A 14,078-nucleotide genomic window follows, 5' to 3' on the forward strand; every position below is an offset into this window, starting at 1 on the left:
AATTCTGGATATTAATGCTTTATCAGATATGTGATTTGCAGATATTTTATCCCATCCTCCAACTTACCCTTTTACTCTGTTGAGAGTGTCTTTTAATGCACAAAATGTTTTCATTTTGACAAAGCCCAATTTGTCCATTTTGGCTTTTGTTGCCTGTACCTTTTATGTCTTATCCAAGAAACCATTGCCAAATCCAGTATCATGAAGCTTCTCTCTAACATTTTCTTCTGTGGATGTCATCTTGATCTAACCCCTAGCAGAAATTTTCAATTGTCCACTAGTTAAACCTCAATATCTGGGTTTTCCCACCCCATCCTGCCCCTATCATAGCATGAATGTTGAAAACCTGGCAATTGTGCTATCAGCTCAGAGTATAGATGGGGTGCTCTCTGATGAATGGCTAAGACAAGCTAGACTAATGTTATAAACCGGAATGGCCTTGATCTTATTAAGCCTGATCATGCCTAAAGGGTCCTGGCAATAGCAGGATAGGCAGAGCTATTGGAGTCAGTTGGTTCTTGCTCAAAATCTTGGTTTACATCCACTTGCTGCCACTGTTAGCTGGGTGGTCTTGGGCAAGTTCTATAACCTCTTTGGGTTTCAGTTTTAGTTTTATTTTTAATCTTTAAAATGAGGATAGTAATACCTACCTTGAGGTGTAGCTGTGAGAAAGAGAGGTAATGTATGTAAATGTCAGGCTCCTAGAAGCTGGGAGCTCTACTTACATTAATTACATCATGTGAGATACGGTTGTTACCCAGGACATCCCCTCTGCTTGGACTCTAGCCTGCAAGCATCTCTCCAGGCCAGGCGGGTGCATCTTCATCTTTGGATCCCAACACTTGATCTTCAGTATGGCACATGGTAGGACCTCACTAGGCATTTGCCAAGTGATTGATTTGGAGGTTAAAAAAAATTCCCTTCCATTCTGCTTGAAAGCCACATAATTGTTATGGGACACAGATTTGGAGTTATGAGTATTGGAGCACAATTGAAATGTGTTCTAGCTCTTTGAATGTATTTCATTCCATATTATGGATACAAAAGAATGCCTGAGTTTTCCTCTTTCCTCTTCTTTCTACTGTTCATGTTTACTTTCCAGATGAAATGAATCTAATATCTAAGAATTTCAGGAAGGATTTTGGTGGGAGTGAAAGATAGGTGCCCAAATGTTCCAATCTTAACACTTAAGTCCACAAAATCCCTCAGTCCTGGGCTTTCTGTCAGTACACTTGGTCACTCTCGAAAGACTAATGGAAGCTGGCTGGCAGATACACTAACTACAAGATGGAGTTTTTTTGAATCCCCTTTAAAGTTTGATTTGATAGATTCTATATGGTTCTGGTCAGTTCCATTGAATTTGCTACTTCAGTAAGTATGGAACAGATTAGATTTTCATTCTGGTTTCATTCAGATTTCTATTATCTGTAAAAAATAATCCCGTTGGCTCTTTTATTATTATTATTATTATTATTATTATTATTTAAGACCTTTATTAACAGGTGCTTGCAGTTTGTTGACTTTTTTTTGAAAAACTCAAGTTGCAAACTTTTATTACAAATGAAGGAGTATTGAGAAAAACCAGGCTTTTTGCAAGCACTTAACGTCTTTAGCTCCAATCTTTTGTTCATTTCTTTTTGCTGGAATTTTATATTTCTTCTTGTTGGATGACTGAACTGGTTGATGGTAGAGATGGTCAGCCGACATTTACCCAGCCCCACCCTGCTCAGCCTCGGGAGCAGATGAATTCTCAGCTGGTGGATCAGCTGCTTTTGTCTCTTTGCCATCTTGTGGTTTAGGGTTTTCTGGGCATCTGCATTGCTAATTAAAGTTGCGGTGGTACAGACATTGTGGTGGCTGCTGACCTCAGGTCTCATCTCCTTGATTTTCTTTATCCTCTTCATTGGCGTCCTCTCTAGGCTGCCTTTGCCCAGGAGGGCCCCTGTGGAATCGTGCTGTATATCCCTGATGCATATTCTGCCACACTGGTCTACCTTGTTCTCCTGCACACTCGTTGTCAGCACCCTCCATCACTTCTCCCTGCACAGGAGGGTTGGACTACTGTGGCTGAGCCCATAAGGTCTCCGCTTGCAGTCAGGTGGGAACCTTTGCCTGCAGTAGGGCTGGCGTTGTTGGCCCTGGCCTTGGGGAGCACTCTCCGATCCCTCGTTCTTGTCCCCACTCTCACTATTCTGGGAATGTTGCTGGTAATTGCGTGGAGGACCCCTACAACGTGGATGGCATCTAGAATGGTTAAGGTCGGCTGCATATTTACTGCCTTGAACCAGAACACTGCCAGGACCTGTAATATTTGCTGCTTCTGTGCTCTTTCCTCCCTTCATCTCCTACACTACAAAGGTAATTCCTGAGGTTCTTTTTCTTTATTTTTTTTTAGACGGAGTTTTGCTCTTGTTGCCCAGGCTGGAGTGCAGTGGTGCGATCTCAGCTCACCTCAACCTCCGCCTCCTGAGTTCAAGCAATTCTTCTGCCTCAGCCTCCCAAGTAGCTGATACTACAGGCGTCTACCACTATGCCTGGCTAATTTTTGTGTTTTCAGTAGAGATGGGGTTTCACTATGTTGGCCGGGCTGGTCTTGAACTCCTGACCTCATGATCCGCCAGCTTCTGCCTCACAAAGTGCTGTGATTACAGGCGTGAGCCACTGCGCCTGGCTGGTGTATGGCAGTACGGTGTAAAATGGTGCAGTGTAAGGACATCTTCCTTGGTGTCATTCTTGTTGATGAAACCATATCCATTCCTTACACTGCACCATTTACTGTTCCCAAAACCTTCCTTGGGATGACTTTTTTGTTCCCGCCTGCAGGCACCGCCCTTGTGAGGCCGCCTGGGCCACCACTCCCTGCGACGCTGCCTGCAGTGCCCGGCCTGGTGTCGGTGGTGCTGAGCGCGGCTGCGGCGGGCGGCTGCTGGGTCTCAGCCTGGCTGTTCATGGTTGCGGTGATGGTGACTTGGGACCGGCTGCAGCAGCTGCAATTCCTCCCGGGTGTGATGGTAACTAGGCCGGCGGTGGCGGTGGGACTGCTCAGGGCTCTCTGGGGTCCGCTTTTGGCTCCCACTATAGATCGAACTCTTGGCTCTTTAAAAAAGTTAGTGTGCAGTAGTTTTGGACATGCTAAAGTGACTACATTTCAGACTGAGAAAAAATAAATGTATAAAACGTGGATCATAACTCTTTTTCTAAACCTGTTTTGGACTGTAATTTGCTATAATAAAAAACAGGCTTACTTCCTTGGTGAAATATTTGTTCAAAGACAGGTCTTTATGAGTAATCTTTGGAGGAAGATCAAGCGGGTTAATTTTACTTTAAAAGCTCTGTGGGATGCCACAGCTGGTAGGATGTGCAAAAAGATGGGCTTATGGTATTTAAAAAATCAATTTGAAAAGAGTTGTGGCTCGTATTTCTCATCCCAGTTAATATTCCTGAATTTGAATTTTGTGAAAGGTGATTACAGACTTAACTGAAACATGATCAGTCAGGTATTTCATATTCTGGTACATTCTTTATGATCACTCACTGGTTGGCAGACGCCACACATCATTTCCATGGGTCCAGAAACCTCCCTGCTCTTGTCAGCCTCCACTCAAACATTTCAGTCTAAAACACAGACCTGATCCAGTCATGTTCCTGCTTAAAAATCCTTACCAGCTCTCCCACTTCTCCCAGGATAAATAAAGTCCAAAGACATTCCAGGCTTGCAAGAGCTGATTTTCTGTTCATCTGATAAGCTTATCTTTTGGCTTTTATACATCCTTTTTTTTTTGGTTTTGTTTTGTTTTTGAGACAGAATTTCTGTTACCCAGGCTGGAGTGCAATCACATGATCTCAGCTCACTGCAGCCTCCTCCCTTCCTGGGTTCAAGTGATTCTGGTGCCTTAGCCTCCTGAGTAGCTGGGACTACCGGCACATATCACCACACCCAGCTAATTTTTGTATTTTTAGTAGAGACGGGGTTTCACCATGTTGGCCAGCCTGGTCTTGAGCTCCTGGCCTCAAGTGATCTGCTTGCCTCAGCCTCCCAAAGTGCTGAGATTACAGGTGTGAACCACCGCACCTGGCCACACATCTTCTTTAGAGCCCTCTACTTCTTTATCTTTCTTTCTCATTTTAAAATTAAAGTGAAATTCAATAACATAGAATTAACCACTTTAAACGGAAGAATCTGTGGCATTTAGTACATTGACAATGTTGTGCAGCTGCCACCACTGTCTAGTTGCAGAACATTTTCACCACCCCAAAAGGAAACTCTGTACCACGAAGCAGTCACTTCTCATTCTCTACTCCCTTAGCCCCTGACAACCACCAATCTGTTTTCTGTCTCTTTGGATTTGCCTATTCTGGATATTTCATATAAATGGAATAATATAATATTTGACTTTTTGTCTGGCTTCTTTCACTTAACAAAATGTTTTCAAGGTTCATCCACATGGTCATATTTATCAGAACTTCATTCCTTTTTATGGCTGAGAAATATCCTGTTGTATGGATATATTACACAACTTGTTTATCCATTCATTCATTCACGGGCATTGAGTTGTTTCTACTTTTTGGCTATTGTGTGTGGTGTGTGCATATCCATGTACACTGATCTTCAATCCTTTTGGGTATATACCTACAAATGGAGTTGCTGTGCCACACAGTGATTCTCTTACACATTTTGAAGAACCATCGAACCATTTTCCCTCCTTTCTCTTGTGTTCCAATAATACAGTTCATTCAAGACAATTTTTGTCACAACACAATGATACGACGCCTTTAATTATAACAGGCTGTGTATGTACCCAAAGGTAAGGACTATGTTATCTGTGAATCTCCAGTACCTGGCACAGGGCCGTGCAAAGAGGGTACTCAATAAATGTTTGTGGGACTGGATGGGTTACACACAGCTTTATCCTTAGGGAAGATATGGTGTATATAAGGCTTTGAACGTGAGAAGAGCTAAGTGGGGACATGGGTAGGTAAGACAGAAAAGACCCTGCCAACTCTTTTGAACAAAGGGAAAGGAAGCAGTATGGTAGAGCTAATCCTCCTTAGACCTGGCTTCTCTTGCTGCCTTGCCTTTGATGAACTTACTATGTTTCTGGGAAGTTAAATTCCCCTCTGTCCAATGAGAAGATTGAATATTTTCGTGTTATTCAATTTTTTTGTTTGCTTTAAGTTGTGAAAATATTCCCTGCTCTTCCTTTCTCCTCACCCCCGCCCCAATATGAACTCACAAGTGAAAGCCCAGTGTGGTTGGAGTGTACATTTGAGGGAAGGGAAGAATGCGGGGCAGGGCATGGACCTGGCTCAACACCCTCCCTCTCTGCAACCCCCAGGGACCTTGGCAGTGCTTCAAGACTCCAAAGTCCTGGCATTTTCTGAACTCTCATCAATAGCCTACAAAGTGTCGTTCTAAAAAGATTAAGAAAGCATTAACAAACACAAGTACATATTATTGTACAAAAAAGCATTTTTCCAGGTAACAGAGGGGTCCTTAAGGATTTAAATAGCAACTTAAACAAGAAAAGATAACAAAAAGTTAAAAAAAAAATTACAGTGAGTAGTACCGTTGGCTAAAAAGGGAGTTTCTAACCTACTCCTCAACTCCTTACACTTAAAAAGAAAAGAGGAAGGGCAGATTACTTGAACAGAATTGTCAAACATTTTTACTTTCCTAGCTGAACGGATTCCTGCACCATGAGAGCATTTCCTCTGAAAACATCCTGATCTAAACCAAAGCTGAACATGTGAGTGGGCAGGTTGAGTCTTGTCCACATACTCTGGGTTTCCTTTTCTTTCTTTTTGTCTTCCTGGCTCTCTCTCTCTCCTGGTGAAATGACTTGAAATTATGACATTTACACTGTACTCTCACGTCTTTTCTTTCTAGTTCTTTGCTTCTGCATTAATATGAAAGATTAGGGCTTAGCTGAGTCCCCTAGATCACTTCCTGACATGCCAATTGTGTTGGCAAGCCTTACTGGTCCCTCAACAATGATCACTGCTGACACTTGACTTCCTTTGGTCCTGCTCAATTCTTTATTTCCACTGAAGCTTATTTGTAGGGAGCACTTCTGAAAAGGTACTGCCTGAACTTCAAAATCTCTTCTGTTTGTCCAGGTTGAGAGACAGAGGTTATGCAGTCAGTGAGACCGAGAGATGGTTTACACAGATGTCTGAATGAGCCCAAACCACATTGTTCTTATAATTCACGTTCCCACTCGCTGTCATAGAAGTGTAGTTTAAGCCGTGATAACCACAAACATTATTCATATTCTACCATAAACCCTCTCATTCACTTTTTGTGAGATTTCCTGAAATTCCAGAATTTATTTTAAGGGAGTTCCTCAGCAATGGCTGCCTCTTTTTGTACTAGAGCCCTGTTGTAAACATAGGAAGGAATTTCAGTTTTAATATTCCTCTGATTTTTCTTCTTTAATGTTGGTTTTCATTTCAAAATGGGCATAAATGTAAGCACTGCAATATTTTCATCATTTCTTTAAATGCAGTTTTAGAAAGAAACTTACAGTTTTCTGGAGGATGCCCAGTGGATAATCCCTCTTGCTCCACCATGATGCTGTCTGCCTGCTGGAGAACTGAATGCCGTAATCCTTTACATAGAACTTGAAAAATGATTTAGAAAAGCTAAAGTCTGTTTTGTAAACCTCAGAACTTGTCTCAGAAATCTTGCCTCGATCGGCTTCCAAAGCATAATGTAACGTGATTATTTTCTTGTGGAGAAACCTGTGAAACAGGTCTTGGAGCTCCATTTAATGTGTCAGAGTTTTAATTGATTCTTTGCCGTGTCTGTGCACCCCATAATAGCAGCAGTAAGCACAGGACGTGTTTTACAGGAATAGTCACCCAGAGCTTTGCTTGTTGTCACATAGCAGACAGACAATTTCACAATGAAAATAAATGTTTCATACCCCGAGAATTTCTTCCTGATGAAGTGTTCTCTGCTGATGTTGAGAGTGCAGTCATTGCTATCTGCCAGTTAGTGCTGATGTGGTTCCAGGGAAAACTTAGTTGCTGTTCCTTGCCAGTTCTAGAAAAACAGTTTGGTTGAATGGAGGGGTACCATGAAGTTCCAATCCTTGAGTTCATTTACTTTTCTCTTGCTTCTTGGACCACAAGATAGGAGTGATTCCCATGCCCTTATTATAATCTCATATAAAGTACCTTCATATATATTATCTCACTTGATCCTTATGATAACATTGTAAAGAGGGCAGGACAGGTATCATTATCCCCACTTTACAAACAAGAAAACTGAAGCTCAAAGAAATATGTAACCTACTAGAGGAACCGCAGATAATAGTCCACAAGCGGGGACTAGAAAGCAGATGCTCTTTTTAGTAATTACCTCTTCCTTGGAGAGCAGCCAAGACTGCTCCACCAAGAGCTTGCTGCAGCAGAACCTCTGTACCCCCTCATTCATTCATTCATTCATTCATTTATTCATCAAACACCTGTAGTGAGTATGAATTTGGGGGCTCAAAATTCAGATCTGTAAAACAAAGTTAGCTTTATTTTCCTATAACTTTAATTAAGCTCTTTCCTCCTGATGGCAGAAACTTAGTCAACTCCAGGTTTTCTCAAACAGCTCAGGGATCCACCCCTCTTCTCTTTTCCCCCAGGTTTTTCTATAAGTTCAGGCAATTGGTTATGTGTGTGTTTGTGAGAGAGAGATAGAAAGAGTGAGACAGACAGAGACAGATATGGAAAAAATCCGTTAATGACTCAGAATATCCCAAATTTATTTGCCTTACATGTTTTAGATTCCTGTGAGGTGGGGGTACACAGAGATGAGCAGCAGCATCCCTTCCTTAAAATGTTCAGTCTAGTGAAAGAGGCAGAGAAATGAACAGAGTTTGGCCTTACAGTGGGATGCAGGCTAAGAAAGATTGCATGATCAAAACCAACGCGTTGGGGCTTGGGTGATTGAAAGATGTATAAGGTAACACTTGTACCTTCCTTAAAAACCTAAGCAAAGACTGTATGATTGTACGGTTTTCCTGATACCCAAGCTATTTGGTGTTCACAACATTGGGTAACTGATCTGAGCTCAGATTCAAGTGGAAATCCAAAAGAAACTTAAATAATAAAACAATTATAATTTTGTGTCTATGATCTCATTGGACCTTCTCTCTCTCTGTGAGAGCTAAAAGGGTTATGCCTCTGTGGCCTGTATAAAACTAGCATTACTCAGTAACCTCTTCTAGGAACCATTGATTGCTGAGAAATAGCAAGCTGGCATGCAAAATAATTCAAACTTTTACTTCAGTCTCTTAAAAAAGCCCTGAAAGAGAGTATATCCATTATCTAAACTCTCTCCTCTTTTATCTTCGCTTTCATTTCTCCCTTCCTATTTGTTCTATCTGTCTCTCATCTATCTATCAACCTTCCATTCATTCAGTCACCTATCTCACACCTAGCTTCTCTCTTTCCCCAGTCTAAACTTACAGCCCAAATCTTTCAAGCTAGCTTGGTTTTAAAAAAACAAACACTCTCAATCCCTTCCTGTTTCAGTTTCCTCTAACATTCTCTCTCTCTCTCTCTCTCTCTCTCTCTCTCTCTCTCTCTTTTGACATGAAGTCTTGCTCTGTTGCCTAGGCTAGAGTGCAGTGGTGTGATTTCAGCTCACTGCAACCTCCGCCTCTCAGGTTCAAGCCATTCTCCTGCCTCAGCCTCCTGAGCAGCTGGAATTACAGGTGCCTGCCATCACACCTAGCTAATTTTTGTACTTTTAGTAGAGATGGGATTTCACCATGTTGGCCAGGTTGGTCTGGAAGTTCTGACCTCAGGTGATCTACCCACCTCAGCCTACCAAAGTGCTGGCTGGGATTACAGGCATGAGCCACTGCACCCAGCCCCTCTAACATTCTCTTTCTCCTTTTCTTCCCCTCCTCCTTCTCCTTTTCCTCTTCCTCTTCCTCTTGTTCCTCTTCCTCTCCCTGCATCCTAGTAGCCCTATGTCCTTTGCCATATAAATTAAAATGTTAAAAAAATTACTTCGATGTACATAATAGACCTGGGGGGAAAATCTAGTGAAGACAGAACCATCCTTTCCATGCTGGGATGAGGGGTGGGGAGATAGGGTGGAAGAAGGAGAGCCCAAGGAAAACAAGACAGAACTTTTCTTGGTGGATAGAGGAGAAAAGGTATGACTACAGTATTGCAAGTGTATAGTTTTCGTCTCTCTCAAATCATTTTACAGACGGAAAAACTGAGGCCCAGAGAATAAAATAAGCTGGCCAAAGTCACACAGCTGGTAAGTGACAGGACTGTGATTTAAATCTGGATTTTGACAGAAAGTTCTATGTTCTTTCTTTTCAAAAGTGGAGTAAATTCCTGGCTTCTATATAATTCAAACAAGAGGAAAATTCACATAACTGATTTCTTCCCAACCCAAAGCAGTAAAGAATAAATCAGTTAATAAAAAAAAAGACATGAAGCCTAACATGAGAACCATGATTTTGATTCTTGGTTTTGAGAAGGTGATGGCCACCTGCTGCTGGAAATGAGGCATGAACCAAGAGAGGCAGTGAGGTGAAGGGACCGAGGGCATTGGGTTTTTTGTTTTGTTTTGTTTCTTTTCTTTCTTTTTTGTTTGTTTTTGAGACAGGATCTCGCTCTGTTGCTCAGGCTAGAGTGCAGTGGTGTGATCTCTGTTCACTGCAACCTCTGCCTCCCAGTTTCAAGCAATTCTCGTGCCTTGGCCTCCCAAGTAGCTGAGATTACAGGCGTGCGCCAACGTGCCCAGCTAATTTTTGTATTTTTAGTAGAGACTGGGTTTTGCCACATTGGCCAGGCTGGTCTTGAACTACTGACCTCAAGTGATCCACCTGCCTCAGCCTCCCAAAGTGGTGAGATTAGAGGTGTGAGCAACTACACCAGGCCTGTTTTTTCTTTTGGATTCAGGGGATACATGTGTAGGTTTGTTACCTGGGTATATTGTGTGATGCTGAGGTTTGAACTTCTAATGATCCAGGTAATGAACATAGTACCTGATAGGTAGGTTTTCAACCCTTCCTCCCCTCCCTTTCTCTTTCTTGGAATCCATGTGTTTATTGTTTCCATCTTTGTGTTTGTGTGTACCGAAAGTGTATTGGGTTTTAACAGTACTGGAATCACATGGGTTCTGTTCATCTAGCGAGTTAAGTGTTCCAAGCCACAGGGAAACTTGAGAGATCTGGGTTACTGATTAAGAAAAGCTGTCTATACCTGTCAAACAGTGAGAATAGAAAGCCCCGAGGACTATTTTCTGATTAGAAATTAATACATAGACCTTATTAAGTATTGAAATACAAAAGTGTATAGCAGAAAGTAATACCTCTAATACCCCAACCCACATGCCAATGAAAGTCATAAGAAATCTTCCATATTTTTTCCTGTATTATGGGGGGTATGTCCCAGTAAGCCCATAGTAAGTTGAAAATGCAGTAAGTTGGAAATGCATTGAATACACCTAACCTACTGAGCATCATAGCTTAGCCTAGCTGAACTTAAACATGCTCAGGGCACTTACATAGCCTATAGTTGGGCAAAATCATCTGTGATATGGTTGGATCTGTTTCCCTGCCCAAATTTAATGTCGAATTGTAATCCCCAGTGTTGGAGTTGGGGCCTGATAGAAAGTGATTGGATCATGGAGGGAAATTCTCATGAATGGTTTAGCACTATCCACTCTTGATGTTGTGCACTTAGAGAGTTCTTGTGAGATCTGCCTGCTTAAAAGTGAGTGGCACTACCCACTCTCTCTTCCTGCTGCTCTGGCCACATGACATGCAGGCTCCCTGTTTGCCTTCCACCATGATTGTAAGTTTCCTGATGCTTCCCCAGAAGCTGAGCAGATGCCAGCATCATGCTTCCTGTACAGCCTGTGGAACCATGAGCCAATTAAAACTATTTTCTTTATAAATTACCTGATCTTAGTTATTTCTTTATACCAATGCAAAAATGGCCTAATACAATTTGGTAACACAGTTCATGGTTGAGGATCCCTGGTGATTGCATGGCTGACTGGGAGCTCTGGCTTGTTGCTGTTGCCTAGCCTTATGAGAAAATAATATACTGCATATTCCTAGCCTGAAAAAAGATCAAAACTTAACATTTAAAATATGGTTTCTCCTAAATGCATATTGCTTTCACACCATTGTGAAGTTGAAAAATCTTAAGTTATTGGAAGTCGGTAACTATCTGTACTAATGTGGTGGCAGAATAGTAAAATATTATTCACAATTTGTCTGATTTGAACTCTTTTAAATTTGTTAAAGTTTATTCCATAGCCTAAAATATCAACTATCTTGTTGAATGTTCCATGTGAACTGAAAAACAGTGTATACTCTTCTGTTGTTGGGTGGCATGTTCTAAAAATGTTGAGGCCGGGTGCAGTGGCTCATGCCTATAATCCCTTTGGGTGGCTGAGGTGGGTGGATCACTTGAGGCCAAGAGTTTGAGAACAGCCTGGCCAACATGGTGAAAGCCCATCTCTACAAAAAATATAAAAATTAGCTGGGCATGGTAGCGGGCATTTGTAATCCCAGCCACTCGGGAGGCTGAGGCAGAAGAGTTACTTGCACCTGGAAGGCAGAGATTACAGTGGGCTGAGATCACACCACTGCACTCCAGCCTTAGTGACAGAATGAGACTGTCTCTCCCCTTCCCCACCAAAAAAAAAAAAAAAAGATTATATTTTTTGAGAGTGCTCATGCTTATTACATCCTTACCAATTTTCTGTAGTTGTCCTGTCAATTTCTGAGAGGGAAATGTTGAATCCTCGCAGTAGGATTGTAGACTTATCTGTTTTTCCTTTCCATTCTAGTAGATTTTTTGCTTCATGTATTTTCAGAATCTGTTTTAAGTGTATGTGCTTTTAGGATTGTGATGTCTTCTTGGTTAAAGTGACCAACTGACACTTTCATTATTATGTTATGTCCCTCCTTTATATCTGGTAATATTCTTTGTTCTGATATCTACTCTATCTGATGTTAGCATAGCCATATTAGCTGTTTTTTTGTTTGTTTGTTTTTTGTTTTTGTTTTTGTTTTTGTTTTTTTTTGAGACAGGGTCTTGCTGTCTTGCCCAGGCTGGAGTGCAGTGGTGCAATCACAGCTCACTACAGCCTCGGCTTTTAGTGCTCAAATGATTTGCATAACAGACCGGGGGAAAAATACATAGAGACATAGATAAGTTAAAAGGAAAAGAATAGGAAAGCATATACCAGAAGAGTAACCAAAACAAAACTGGCTGGATACAATGGCTCACGCCTGTAATCCTAGCACTTTGGGATGCTGAGGTGGGAGAATCTCTTGAGGCCAGGAGTTTGAGAGCAGCCTGGACAACATAGTGAGACCCCGTCTCTATGAAAGAATGAAAAATGAGCCAGGTATAGTGGTGCATACCTCTTCCTCCCCTCTTCCTCCTCATCACCCCACCCTTCATTCCCAGCATGCAAAGAATGGTTCTGTCTATTTTTTTTTTTTGAGAGGGAGTCTTGCTCTTGTTGCCCAGGCTGGAGCGCAGTGGTGTAATCTTGGCTCATTACAACCTCCACCTTCCAGGTCCAAGCAGTTCTCTTGTTTCAGCCTCCCTAGTAGCCGGGATTACAGGCTTGTGCCACCATGCCTAGCTAATTTTTGTATTTTTAGTAGAGATGGGGTTTCATCATGTTGGCCAGGCTGGTCTTGAACTCCTGACCTCGGGTGATCTGCCTGTCTTGATCTCTCAAAGTGCTGGGATTACAGGTGTGAGCCACTGTGCCCGATGACCTCTATTTTTTCATTGCGGTGTTTAGACCATTTATATTTAGCATAATTATTGGCATATTCAGATTTAGGTCTGCTGTTTTGTTACTTTGTTTGTTTGTTCTTCTAGGTTTTTGCTCCTGGGTTCCCCCTTTCCTGTTGTTGTTGTTGTTGTTTTATTATTTAAGTATACTTTGTATTTTATTTCAATTTATCAATTGGCTTTTTGGCTATATATAATTTGTATATTATTTGTTTATTTATTTACTTATTTAGTATTTGCGGTGGGGAGTATAGCAGACATACCTAAACTTTTACAGTACATTTAGAATTAGTACTTTACTACTTTAGGTAAAATGTAGAAACCTTAAAATCATATAGTTCTCTTTACTCTTCTCCTTTTATTTTATAGATATCATATTTATTATATTGACATATGTCAAACCTCCACCAGACAATGCTATAATTTTTGCTTTCAATAGCCATATGTATTTTAAAAAGATTGAGGAAAAAATAGTATTTTACATATCTATATTTTTACCTTGTTTGTTGCTTTTCTTTAATTCCTGACATTCCCAGTTTCCCTCTAGTATTATTTCCTTTGGCCTGAAGAATTTCCTTTAGCAGGTATTTTAGAGCCTATATGCTGATGACGCCTTCTTTTAGATTTCTCTCATCTAAGAATATCTTTATTTCACTTTAATTCCTTTAAGATATTTTCGGGGGGATCCCAAGATGGCCGAATAAGAGGCAGCTCCGGAAAACAGCTCACAGCGAGAGAGACACAGAAGCTGAGTCGTCTCCACAATTCCAAACCAGGTACCAGCTTCATTTTGTGGGTCTGGTTGGACAGTGGCTTTAAACCAAATAGGGCAAGTCCCACCCAGGAGGTGTGTGCAACTGACTGGAGGACTGGGGGAATCTCCCCTTCTGGGACTTCGGTTTGGATACAGCACTCCACCCAAGCCCTTTACAACCCACAGAGTAGGAGATCTTTGCTGGGCTGAAAAGCCTCAGCGAGCTGCCTGAGCAGACAGAATAGCAACTTCGGCCAGCACCGGGGCTGTCAACATAGATCCATGTGGAAGCACTGGCTCACGCGAAAGCCAGAAAGCCAGCTAGAAAGAAGGGGAACTAAAAACAGAGAAACAACCCATACAGCAGGACGGGTTCCCCCCTGCACAAAGCCCAGCAGGCTAAAAAACTCGCCCTCCAGTGTTTCACCCCCAGAACATCAGTTAGAGAGTGACCAGGAATGATTGAGCTTGGCAGGGGGAAGAGAAGCTGCCATTGTAGAAGCTGGCCTAATTTTCCTGAGTAAATAAAACAGGT

The 14,078-nt window shown here is 41.7% G+C and overlaps 1 long non-coding RNA gene and 1 pseudogene across 1 annotated transcript in view; one reads left to right on the forward strand and one right to left on the reverse strand.

Moving 5' to 3' along the window:
- The window catches only part of LOC141583770 (uncharacterized), a 45,267-nt gene extending 31,484 nt beyond the window's left edge, over nucleotides 1–13,783 (forward strand). Inside the window, exon 4 of the long non-coding RNA XR_012516662.1 lies at nucleotides 13,460–13,783. This is a non-coding gene — a long non-coding RNA (uncharacterized LOC141583770). The remainder of the gene's footprint in view (nucleotides 1–13,459) is intronic.
- Nucleotides 1,708–3,055, reverse strand: LOC104650962 (Y-box-binding protein 1-like; annotated as a pseudogene).
- Nucleotides 13,784–14,078: the final 295 nt, after the last annotated feature.

Source organism: Saimiri boliviensis, chromosome 2 (genome assembly GCF_048565385.1).
Source record: "Saimiri boliviensis isolate mSaiBol1 chromosome 2, mSaiBol1.pri, whole genome shotgun sequence".
Lineage (NCBI taxonomy): Eukaryota > Metazoa > Chordata > Mammalia > Primates > Cebidae > Saimiri > Saimiri boliviensis.